Source organism: Canis lupus, chromosome 5 (assembly GCF_011100685.1).
Source record: "Canis lupus familiaris isolate Mischka breed German Shepherd chromosome 5, alternate assembly UU_Cfam_GSD_1.0, whole genome shotgun sequence".
Taxonomy (NCBI): Eukaryota; Metazoa; Chordata; class Mammalia; order Carnivora; family Canidae; genus Canis; species Canis lupus.
The window spans coordinates 38,773,681-38,785,667 of NC_049226.1; the positions used below are offsets into that span (position 1 = coordinate 38,773,681).

General features: G+C 43.0%; 1 long non-coding RNA gene across 1 annotated transcript in view; it reads left to right on the top strand.

Annotated features, from left to right (window-relative positions):
• The window catches only part of LOC111096107, a 28,330-nt gene extending 19,505 nt beyond the window's left edge, over positions 1-8,825 (top strand). The window contains exons 2-3 of the long non-coding RNA XR_005358876.1: positions 4,801-4,896; positions 8,665-8,825. This is a non-coding gene — a long non-coding RNA (uncharacterized LOC111096107). The remainder of the gene's footprint in view (positions 1-4,800; positions 4,897-8,664) is intronic.
• The last annotated feature ends 3,162 nt before the right edge of the window (positions 8,826-11,987 follow it).

Below are 11,987 nucleotides of genomic sequence, written 5' to 3' on the forward strand. Positions count from 1 at the left end.
GGGGGGGGGGGGGGGGGGGGGGGGGGGGGGGGTAGGAGGAAATCAAGCCTGAATCTGACTGCATCTCCACCTCTAAATTTAGGAGATACCATCCAACATCACCAGGATGCAGGCAGAAAAATAGACTGTTGAAGGTTCTGCTGGACAAAGGACCCAGTGTCCTCAAAATATAACTGCAAGAAAAAGGAAAGATGTGGAGGGATAATTTACAGAGTAGAAGAGAGTTGAGAGAATTAACAGCCAATTAAAATATAAATAAAAAGAATGATCCTCAAAACTCTAAATTCTTGCTTAATGCTTATGTGGAGTGATTTAACCAACATAGCTCTACTCCTGGTCTTGAATTCCCAAGTCCATCAAGGGTCTCCCTTAGGGACAGCTCCATCTACCAGAGAAGACAAAAGGAAGCAATATTTTATTTAGCTTTTCTAGAAAATAATTCTCCATGAGACAGCAAAGAGGTAATCCCAGGTAAGGAAGGGTCAACCTCTAATCCTGTTTTTTCAGTAATTTCCCATTTTGTTTTACTTAATGCACAGTTTTCTATTAGGATGTGCCAAAAAAAAAAAAGGCTTTACTGTTACAGAAAATGTACATAATTTAACAATCTCTCACTATTTTGTGCACAGCATTTGAAAAATTGGCTACTTGACTATTACTTTCTCTTTGGCTTTCTTTTCTCATAAAAGAATCATTGCTGTGCAGAATGCACAATCATTTTTATGTAGGATGCACAATTCAGAGAGCTATTAACTTGTTGGGGAAAAAATGGTTGCTAATACACACATTTTTTCTTGTTTAGATTTATTTCCCACCAGAGAACCATAAAGTATCCCAATTAACTATGAATCTTCGTCTGTGGTAGATGGGAATATCCACAGCCCTCTTCAAGCTGGAAACATTTCAGTCCTCTGCAGGCTAGAACTAAATTACTGTGTCAGTAATGAAAATAAATTTGCTAATTAGTTCACTTAATCAAATCTGACTGAACTCTGTTCCTCGCAGCACACACCTGAGAGCCTTAAGACATCTGTTTCTGAGAGCTCATCACCTACAGGCGACTTTTTCCCTTTTTTTTTTTTTTTTCTGTCTGAGAACAATTATTCAGCTTCCTCCTTAAGCTTTCGAAAGGAGTCTCTATGCAGTTAGTAGTGATATGTTGTACTAGAAACATGGAATAACCACTCGAAGCCCCAACTGGGCTGGATGCTAGGCTGGGCGTAGCAAGTAGATGACATGAACGTAAATGCTTCCTCCTTGATCTGTGAAAAATAGAACCAGAAAGAATTGTTTAGCTCTGACCAAAACATGAGCTAAACTCTCTCGCCACACTCCTCACCTTGTGACAGATGGCAGCGATTCTATCAGACTCCAACTTTAGTATGATAGGCCTCCCTTTTCTCTAATTGCACACTCACCAAATCAAGCTTTTGCTAATTAATTGGGCTTCCAATATGTCTCCTGCTAGCATTTCTCTGTGTATCTGCTCTTCATCTGGTGCCTAATCCTCACATGTGCAATGGCTTTCAGTTGTAGATCTACTCGTTCCTACATTCAGAGGCAAAACTATGATCTTGGGCAGAAGTATTAAGGGGAAACCATGTATTCAAAATCAGTTGCCTTGGTGTTGGGGGTGCTCTCCTGGGTCTCTTGCTAAGATGCACCTCTTCTAGTCCGTAATTTAACCTGAGCTTGTTATCTTATGTTTCCCAAGGCTCCTGCTTTACTTCCTGCCTCTCTCTTCACCAGTCTCTTAGCTTGCTTTCCTGACCCATGATGACTGAACTCTGTGAAGTACCAAACTTCTACTTTTTTTTTTTTTATTGAAGATTTCACTTATTTATTCTTGAGAGACATAGAGAGAGAGGCAGAGACATAGGCAGAGGGAGTCCGATGTGGGACTCGATCCCAGGACCTCGGGATCAGGACCAGGACCCCAAGATCACGACACAAGCCAAAGGCAGATGCTCAACCACTGGGCCACCCAGTTGCCCTGGAATTTTTACTTTCTAATGTACCTGTTTCTCCTTTCTTAAGTCTCTTTCACAGAGCGTAATACTTTTATCTGCCTGGTGCTTTGGCCCTTACCTGACCTTGCTTAACTTCATCAGTCTCTCTAGACATTACTTTTATCTGTTGTTATCAGCCTCTGGTCAAGTACCTGGACCAAGGTACTAAGAGGGGATGACTAGACTCAGTTTCTGTCCCAAAAATTCCTTCTTTTACATTGCATTTTGCTTACTCAGCCCATTTTTCTCCTTGAGGTGGGTTGTCTAGTTCCTGAAGTCATTTGAAATTTCGGCACCTGCTTCTTTCTAGCTCCCCATCTTTACCATGGCAAGAATGTAGACATGTTGCTCAGAAGGATGGTCTAAGTAGTCCTGTTAGGAGAAAGAGCACCAGACTGGGGCTGCGAAGACATCCACTTGAAGTATTAGTTCTTCTGTCTGGAATAAGTTGCTCTGAATCTCTGGGTCTCAGTTCATTCGAGTGTAGAGTGGAAGAATCAGATTCTTCAAAAAGCAACCTTCTCCCTCGATTCTTTTTTCCTTAATGTATTGTAATGTCACAGTTCTTAGGTCAGTGAGCTAATTGGCAAAATGAGAATATGTTGGACCAGGAGTCAGGCTCCCTGGGTTCCAGTTTCTGCTTTGCAACTAGTTCACACACTGTAGGCTTGGAGAAATGCTCTGCCTCTTCAAATCATAAAGAAAATGAGGGGGTCTCTCTGTTGGATGATCTTCAAAGACCCTTCCAGCTCTTTCCTTCAGTGATTCCATTTTTCTACATATGAAGGGGAACACATTTTGCTAGTGAGGACCATTATGTCTGAAGAGAATTACTGTTCCGTGACCCTGGTCTGGAATTTATTCTGCTTACAGATTTTGAAATGCTTCAGCTGGATTTATGCTCTTTTTTTTCTAGCCTAAGACTTTCTATGGAAAGCAATTGCCTGCAGGGTCTAACACAATCTATTCAGCATGTCTGAGAAAGCTTTGGAATTCAGGATTCTCTACAAAGTTCCTCCTTGAACTGGGAGCCATAATGATCCAACAGAAGGACTGCAGCAGCAAATGGGTGTCTTCTAGAATGACCATCACAGGAAGCTCATAGTGGGCAAAATAGAAGTTTTCTCAATGAGCTGTTTCCAGAAAGACCTGACTATTAGGTGCTAATAGCCAGCAGACACCTGACCATCACACCTGCTATAGACTGCCATCTTAGCCTGCTCACAAAGTATATTATCTCTCTCTCATCAAAAATGTCTGGTTCTAAGGAAGCTCAATATAGTTTATAAAGCCCTCTCATAACAACATGATGTATAAGAAGTAGGTCTTACCAGGGGCTGGGAACCCTGAGTCCATAGTGAAAGTAGTAAAATAGCACAGAAGAAAATAGATTTCCCTATCTCATGGGAAGTGAGACTGGATTAGAGGTTTATTGTGAGGACAAGAGCAATTATTACCTAGGTTTTGGCCTCACACACACACACAGGCCTCCAGCTCTGTTGTCATAAAAGGATGCTGATCCCCATACTTCTCTGTATGTTAGGAGGAGAGAGAGCCAGAATGTCTGGGGTCTTCTCCCTGGGGCTTTTAAAGTGATGGGCCATCCCTCCCCGCTTACAAATGTTGCATGGAGAAACTCAAGCCATCCAGGAAATAAAGTAACATATGTAAATAAAGCTCAAGGAATACAATTGTGTGTGTGTGTGTGTGTGTGTGTGTGTATGAGTATGTGCATATGTCTGAGGGTGTGTGTGTGAATACTAAGCCTTTTTGGGTAGATTTTTCCAAGGGAAAATGATGGGGGTGAAGAGCTTTAATTTCTTGCTAAGCCATCTGTCCATTGCTTACAAATGTGCCGTTGAGGAGGCTGCTTCAGGTGTCCTGGGTGAAGATGAAAGGCTGGATTTCATGGAGACTGTGGGCCATAAGTAGCTGTGTTGCCATAGCTTGACAATCATACTGGAGGTGAGGCTGAGAATAAGAGACAGGGAAAGAAAAGAGAAAAAGGGAGAACAGCAGAGATGGCTTCTGATTTTGCAGCTGTCACTGGTAAACTGTGGGAGTGCAAACACCTGTCCTCCCACAGGATTTAGCATAATGTAGCCTCAGTAATATAGAATTCTACTGGTGAATCTGAAACCTTCACAAGGAGAGAATAAGGCCTCATGGGCAGGAGTAATAAGCTAAAACTTCACACAAAGAAATGCTTAGGGATGAGATGAGGGACGTGCCAAAGAGTCAAGGTGGAAGAATAACCTTTGGGTGAGTGGGGCAGTTCTAGGATCTGGGGTTACTGCAGGCAGGACCTCCTGTTGCTGCCCAGGTGACATTTTACTGGCCAGACCTGAGAGCAAATCCAAGCTCTGTGCTTCATTCAGTGACTATTTACTGAGTGTGTGCAATGTGCCAGAGGCTGTTCTAGGCTCTGGGAAAAAGAAGTGAACCCCAAGAGCAATGCCCCCTGTTTCAAGGACATGGCATTCCACTGGAAACAGAGATAAATTAACAAAATATACAATGAATATACAAGATTATTTCAAACATCTGCATGTACTATAAAGATATCAACATACAGTAGTGCGGTAGAGAACAAAGAGGAGAGAAGGGGGCTGATGTCCTGAGCAATGACACCATTTACCAACCTCATAACCTAGATAAGGCCCTGTCCCCACCTGTAAAATCATCCTAATAAATATTACATATCTCAAAAGATGGATATAAAAGATTCACTGAGATAATACATGTGCACAGCACAATGACTGGCCAAGCTTCTGTAAACCCGTCATTGCAGCTCCAGGCATGCCCGAGGGTGATGACATCAGATGCAAAGCCAGAATTGCTCATCTCAATCCTGCTCAGATTCCTGACCTACAAAGAAATATGAGAGGTAAGAAAACAACCATTATTGTTTTAAGCCACCAAGTCTTAATTTGTTTTGTGGAAACAGATAACTAGTACTGATTCTTTAATGTAGAAAGAGAGACTCCTTTTCATTATCTTCCCCTGGGAGACAAAAACTCTTCTAGAAGGGTTTGTTGCCAGCAGAGCTGATTCTAAAACAAAGTGTATTCACAGAAAATTTGAGCTTCAGTAAGGCCAACAGATTAGGAGACAGCTCCCACTTAGAAGATAGTTTGTTACTTACAGTTTCCAAGACAAGGGGGCACATCATGCAGAGAGGGCCATGTTGAGAAGCACCAAGGTCAGTCAGGAGCCAGATGGAGAAGGGAGAGCTGTGGGCAAGAGCCTTTGTTATGGTTTCTGTGGGAAGGAACAGGTGAGGCAGGGTGACCAGAGTTAGGATAGGCTAACTTGAATGTTTTAATGGGCTCTGTGGTACAGGGAGTGTCCCTAGTTGTCTGGTGCCTGGCCCTGAGGTGATTAGGGTAGGGGAATAGCAGCCTGAATTTGAGGGCCCATCAAAGGGGTAATGTGCAGGCCCTGGATTGGTTGGTTTGCATTTGAAAAGTGTGTAAGTTGTTTGCTATCTCTAACAGTTGGCTAACCCTGGGAAGACCTACCCTCCCTATAGAGAGGAAGACAATGTCTGAGCCTCACATTCCTGAGCTTCTGCATGGCTAGGGTGTGGATTCATGATATCACTGTGGACTCTGGGACTTGAGAGGGAAATCTGCTAAGGGAAGAAGGGGACTTTGATTCCCCAAAAGATTTTCTGCCCCAATAAAAAAGACAGAGATTTGCACCAGGAGAAGCCTTCTCCCCTCTTCTCACTTTGAGCAGTGTTATATGAGGAGACCAAGTTTGGAGCTGCCATATTAGCTTGTGACCACAAGAGGATGACCAAGAGGGTCACAGAGAAAAACAACCTGCCATGCCATCAGAGAGCCCCCATCAACCCTGGAGCCCTATTGTTTAAGCAACATTACTTCTGCATGTACTATATTTGTATTTGGCTACTTTGCAGTCAGAGCATAGCTGATGTACTGGCGCGACGACTTGCTTTTAATTCCCAGACTCCTTCTCTAACCACCCTGCTTAGAAGATGGAGAAGTTTAGTTACTCTGCCACAATAGTAAAAAGTTACTTGAGACCTTATGGCTGAGAATTGCCAATGTGCAACGCATGATGTAGAGCTTGCTTAAGTGGGGGTTCACTTAGTGGGGAGAAGAGAGACAGATGGGGAACAAAAGTGAGTTCTGGAAGCCCTGAAGACAAGAGTCCACTTCAATATGCCGCCTGAGGCAGGGGCCACCTGGTGTTCACTGTGCTGGGACATATGGAAGCTGTGAGGAGGTGTTTCATGTGGTCCGTGGATGCATTTCACACAGCTTAGTGGAAACATATAGTATTCATGTGGGCATGTTTCAGATGGTCCCAGCAGCTTCCGCCAGAGAAATGGGGAGGAGTCAGAGTAACATGAAATAAGAAGAACACAGGGAAGGAAAATGATTAATGTGTCATTTTAATTGGTGAAATAAGGATGTGGGATGTATGATTTCAGTCTACTGGAAAGAGGTAGGATACATATTGTCTCAACCCTCTAGATTTTGCTGAATGTGTTTTTAAATGGAGCATCTCCAATCACACGGATTTATGGAAAACTGGTGTTTTATGGTAAATGAAATATTGGGATCTTGAGGCTGCAATTTGCTGGGTGGTGGAAAAAAATTTCATAAAAGGAAAAAGGGGAAATAAAAGCAGAATTGGTAAAAATCCAGGGTAATTAAGATACTGTTAGGAGATAAACAGGCATATTAAAATTTTCAAGTTTATGTGAGTGAAAATTGATTCGTGAATTGGGCAGCATCCTATCTAGCGGACAGAAAAGAGCTGTGAGGAATTGTACCAAGTGAAAATTTTAGTGGCAGAAGGGAGCAGAAACAAGGAAGTTATACTGGCAAAGAGAAGACTGCTTCTTGCAAGATCACTTCCCCTTAGGGCATGGCAGGGGCCTACCAGGCAGATGACCTCACTAGTGATTCCTGATAGATTGGTTTAAGGTTCCATTGCTGGGAGAACCAAGGCTATAATTAAGTCTTGGTTTGGTAATGTGGGACTTAGCATAAGTGACTCCATTTTGGGTCTGTTGTTTTATTTTTAACAATACTCATGTCTAGAATACTATCAGAATTCTTCCTGGACCAAATCTATTGCATATCTTAGGTGGAGGTGGTTGGGGTGATGGGATGTATCTTCTCTGTGCTGGAGGATGACCTTCCCATCTACACTTCCCATCCACACTATAGTTGTTTAGTTATTTCACTCATTTCTGAGTCTATCTTGCTTTCTCTTTCTCTCCATGTTTGTCTCTTTCATCCTTCATTCCACACACTTACTGTTAATATGTGCCAGACACAGGCACTGAGAATATAGCAGTAGAAAAAACAGGCATTATTCCAACATGAAACTATGTTTTTGGTCCCAAATGACCAGTGGTTTACTGCTGCTGTGTAGATAAACACAAACACAAAGACTATCATAATCTCTATTTCCAGTTCTAAATGCTTTGATAGTGGTCATGCAGCACCCTCCAAATCCCTACCCCTCTCTCTTTTTGGTAGATACCATATTTTCAGTTTCTACTTTGTCTAGAATGTCCTGGGACTAGGGGAGCTCAGATAAAGACAGGAACTCCAATGTATCTTGTACCCATAGGACAAATAGAATTGAGATAGGACTTCGAATGTAAGTCCCCTGGTCCCACTATATATTTTGTTTCCCCATGTCCATTTTGCCACATGGCTTAGGAACTGGGTTGGATCAATGACAGATCAAAAATGAGTCATAAACCTCCCACTGGAGAGGCAAAAAAAAAAAGTGTTTGGTAAGCTGCAGGGACCAAAGAAGTAAAATGCCAGTGCTTCTTCTCTCCTTCCCTCCTGGGATGGAACCTGAGGGGAAAGGCAGGAAATGTGGAAGAAATACCATGATAAGCAATATGAGTATTTGGCTTTAGAGGCAGACCCAGGGGACAGCTGTAGGTCCCCAAAAAGAATCAAGTTTACTACCCACTGCCACATCCAACAGAGTGCCGCGAAGACAGTCACAAAGAGGGGGCTGAGTGATGGGTACAGAAGAGAGGATTGAGGTAGTACTCACCAAATCTCTTCAGATCCATGCTCCTTTATGCAGCCAAAGGGGAGCAGAATACACCACCCTAAAATACCCCCTTTTTGGTACAGGGATAATTTTAAGCTGATTATTTTTGAGAGCCATCAGACTCAGGAAAAGCTCTGAAAACAGGGTAAAATTTAGTCTTTTATAAGGGAAATTTACATTTATAAGGGACATTTCCACTTGCCAGAATGTCTCCCTCTCTGTTCTGGGAAGAGAAAGAAGACTCTAAATCACAAGAAACTGTTGTCAGAGCACAAGGCACTGACTTAAATCTACATCACAACTTTTGCCTTGTTTACTCTGCTTTTCCTGGTCACTTCCCATAACTGGCCTCTCCACCCGCTAACATCTTTCTTTTGGCTTTAGCTGAAGATGGTATTTAATGGATGGATTGGGCCATTTTGGGGACTAACTCAGGTTTCCTGGGTATCTCCAATGTACATAGAGGTACACATTTTGTTAAACTTCCTTTTATTTTCTTTTTCTCTCTTGTTAATCTGTCTTTTATTATGAGGGGCTTCAGCCACAAAAGCCAGGAGGGCAGAAGGACAATTATTTTTCTTCCTCTATTTTTCAGCCACAGAACATGGTCATGGAAACCAGAAGATCCAGAAGATGGCACAAAGTGTGGAGGCCGAGAAAATCAAGGCCATTCCACCTCAAGTTTAGCGTTAGCACAAGTACAGCCATCCCAGGCCCCAATGAATAAGAGCTGAACTTTACATTACTTCAGTTACAGGAAGAAAACAGTTTACAGCTTAATGTCCTAGAAAGCCCCATATTAGAATAAGAACAGAGCCCAAGCCAAGGGCAGGAAGCCCCTATTAGAATGAGAACAGAGCTCAATGCCCCTGAAAGCCCCATATCAAAATGTAAACAGAATTTGAGAAATTCCTCCACCCCCTCTGGAAATCCCCTTGACCAGCCTATAAGAAACCCAGCTGTAACCCACTTCAGGGGTCCAAGTCCCTGCTCCACTGTGTCGGGTATACTTGGACCCAAGATCGAGCTTGTAAATAAACCCTCGTGCGCTTGCATCGATGTTGGCTCCTCGGTGGTTTCTTGGATTTGCAATCTTGGGCACAACAAAAGGTGAAGAAAGCAATGAATACAGAGTTTAGCAAGCCTGCCATGAGGCTATCTTGGCTTGGGGCAAGGGGACCCAGCTGAAGAAGCTGAGGAATGGAGAGACAAGTTTCTGGGAACCAACAGATTTTTTGGCCACAGGGGAACCCAAGTGGGACCAAGTCAACCATGCCCAAAGGATATGAGCTCTGAGAAAATTTCAGAAGAAACTAAAATGCCATTAAATAATAAGTTTAATTATTTAAACTGTTTCCCCATACCTTTGGCCTTTAATCAGTAGAATGTAGCTGGTAGAGGTAAGATTTTTTTTCTTATTTGAGTAGATTTCAGCTCTGCTTCGTATATAACCAGCCTACTAAAGCAAGGTCACTCTAAGCTGGTCCCTTAACCAGCTCCCAGGTGATCTGGATACTGCTGGAGCCATACTTGGAGAGTCACTGTCATGGAGAGTTTTAGCCATGTCTGTCTCTAAGAGATGAGCAGGTCTGTCCACACAGACCTGAAAGCAAGGCAGACTTTCCCATCATCACCTGTGATTTATCTGTAGATTATCTCTCCTGTTAATGTGAGCTCAACCATGCAGCTGAAGCATTAATGACCCTTGAAAATTTCAGCCTAGTTGTATTGCAGCCCAGAATCTGTGGCTGAAAATGGTGAGAATGACAAATTACCCCCTGCCTAAATTCTCACATTTGTCTGTATTTCCTATGTCATACCGGTGTTGGAAAAATAAAGAAGTTCAGCCCTATGCCTGATCCATAAATATACAGAATGCAGAAGCCATATGATCTCCCGATGTTCATTTTCCCACTGATGTTAGGTCAGTATTGTTCCCTCTGTGGAGAGGCTCAGAAATGTAGTAGGTTGCACCAGGGTCTAGTAAAAGAGTGTGATTCATCTTATGTACCTTCTTTTCTGTTCTGAGACTCAATTTCCAACATGCTGAGGACATGTCCCAAATGAACAAACAGTTCTCAGACACCAGCAGGGTGTCTAAGAATTCAACTCAATTCTGACAGGATTTACTGGGACAGAGCATTAGAATCCACAGGTTAAAGGCTCAGTCCAAGACTGCCCCTACCCCATCCTTCAGACACCAGTCTCAATCCCACATTGTTACCTGTGCTTCTGAACCACTGACTACAGATCAGAAGTTCCCATGGCCTCTTCCTCAATTTTTTTAAAGATTTTATTTATTTATTCATGTGAGAGAGAGCATGCATGAGGGAGGACCCTGGGATCATGACCTGAGCCAAAGGCAGATGTTTAACCCATTGAGCCACCCAGGTGCCCCATCCTTCCTCGGTTTTGATGAATTTGCTAGAGCAGCTCACAAAACTCAGGGAAACATTTTACTCACTAGATTATGAGTTCATTACAAAAAGGTGTGGGGAAAGAGCATGGAGCTTCCATGCTCTCTCTGAGCTTGCCACTCTTCCCAAATTGCCACCTGTTCACCAACCCAGACACTCTCTGATCCCTATCTTTCTTGGGTTTTTATGGAGACTTTATTACAGTCATGATTGATTAAATCATTGGTCATTGGTAGTTGATTTAACCTCCTGCTTCTCTCCCCTCCCAGGAGGCCAGGAGGGGTGACCTGAAACCTCCAACCCTCTAATTACCTGACTGGTTCTCCTGGCAACTACACTCCACCCTTGGGTGGGGTCCAAAAGTCGTCTCATTAACATAACAAGAGATACTTTTGTCTCTCTTTTCACTTAGGAAATTCCCAGGCTTTTAGGAGACCAGAACTTTGGACAAAGACCAAATATGTACCTAAAGTATATTTTAGTCATCTGAATGACCAAATATGTATTTCTTTTAAATCCCAACATCACAATACCACAAAGAAATTATACTCCCTAGGGTCACTGAATATCTGGGATGCCCGTTTTTTGTTAAGTATGAGTCACAGCTCATGTGCCCAGGTATAGAAGGGTAAAGAGAGCAAAGGCAGTGATCTGGAGCAGGGAGGGTCATATGGGGTGGGGCAGGGCTGCTTCTAGCAGTGAAAGGATTCTGAATGGAGCACAAAGTCTGCAGCTGTAGTGGTATCTGGTCAACCATTTTATTCTAAAAGGAAGCCCTCAGAAGCACAGAATGGAGATGTGGTGAGCAATCAGCTGCGAGCTGGATGAGAAGAGGCTCTAAGGCATCCCTGTTGATTACACTGTCTCAGGGACATCTGGAATAAAGCCCAGGCCTCAGAAGCTGGGTGTCAGGCACCAAAGCATTGTGCTGGGAGGCAGGGGGGCAGTATTGTTACATCTAGATCCCTCATTCAAAACGTGGCTGGAGAGAGTGGTGCAGTAGTATCAGCCACAGTATCAGGGATCCTGTTAGTAATGCAGAATCTCAAGTCTCACCCCAGGCTCTGCATCAACTCTGCATTTCAACAAAATCCCCAAACTCATAAGAGTTTGAGAAGCACTGCTCTAGCCCGTTAGCTCCCATCCTTGAGATGCAGTTTAAAAGAAACAACCAAAAAAGCACATGTCTAAGAGTGAAACCCAGGTATGATTATTATTATTATTGTAAATGCCCCATGATTATAACGCGCAGCCAGGAATGATCAGTGGTTCTCAAACATCAGAAAGCTTCAGATTCACTTATTAAGGCACAGACCATGGGGTGTTTCTGATTCAGAAGGTCTGGGGTTGGGCCTGGGAATTTGCATCTCTAGCAAGTTGCAGGGGATGCAGGGGATGCTGGAGTTGCTGCTGGGATCACACATTGGGTACCATTCATTTTTTTTAAATAATAAATTTATTTTTTATTGGTGTTCGATTTGCCAACATACAGAATAACCCC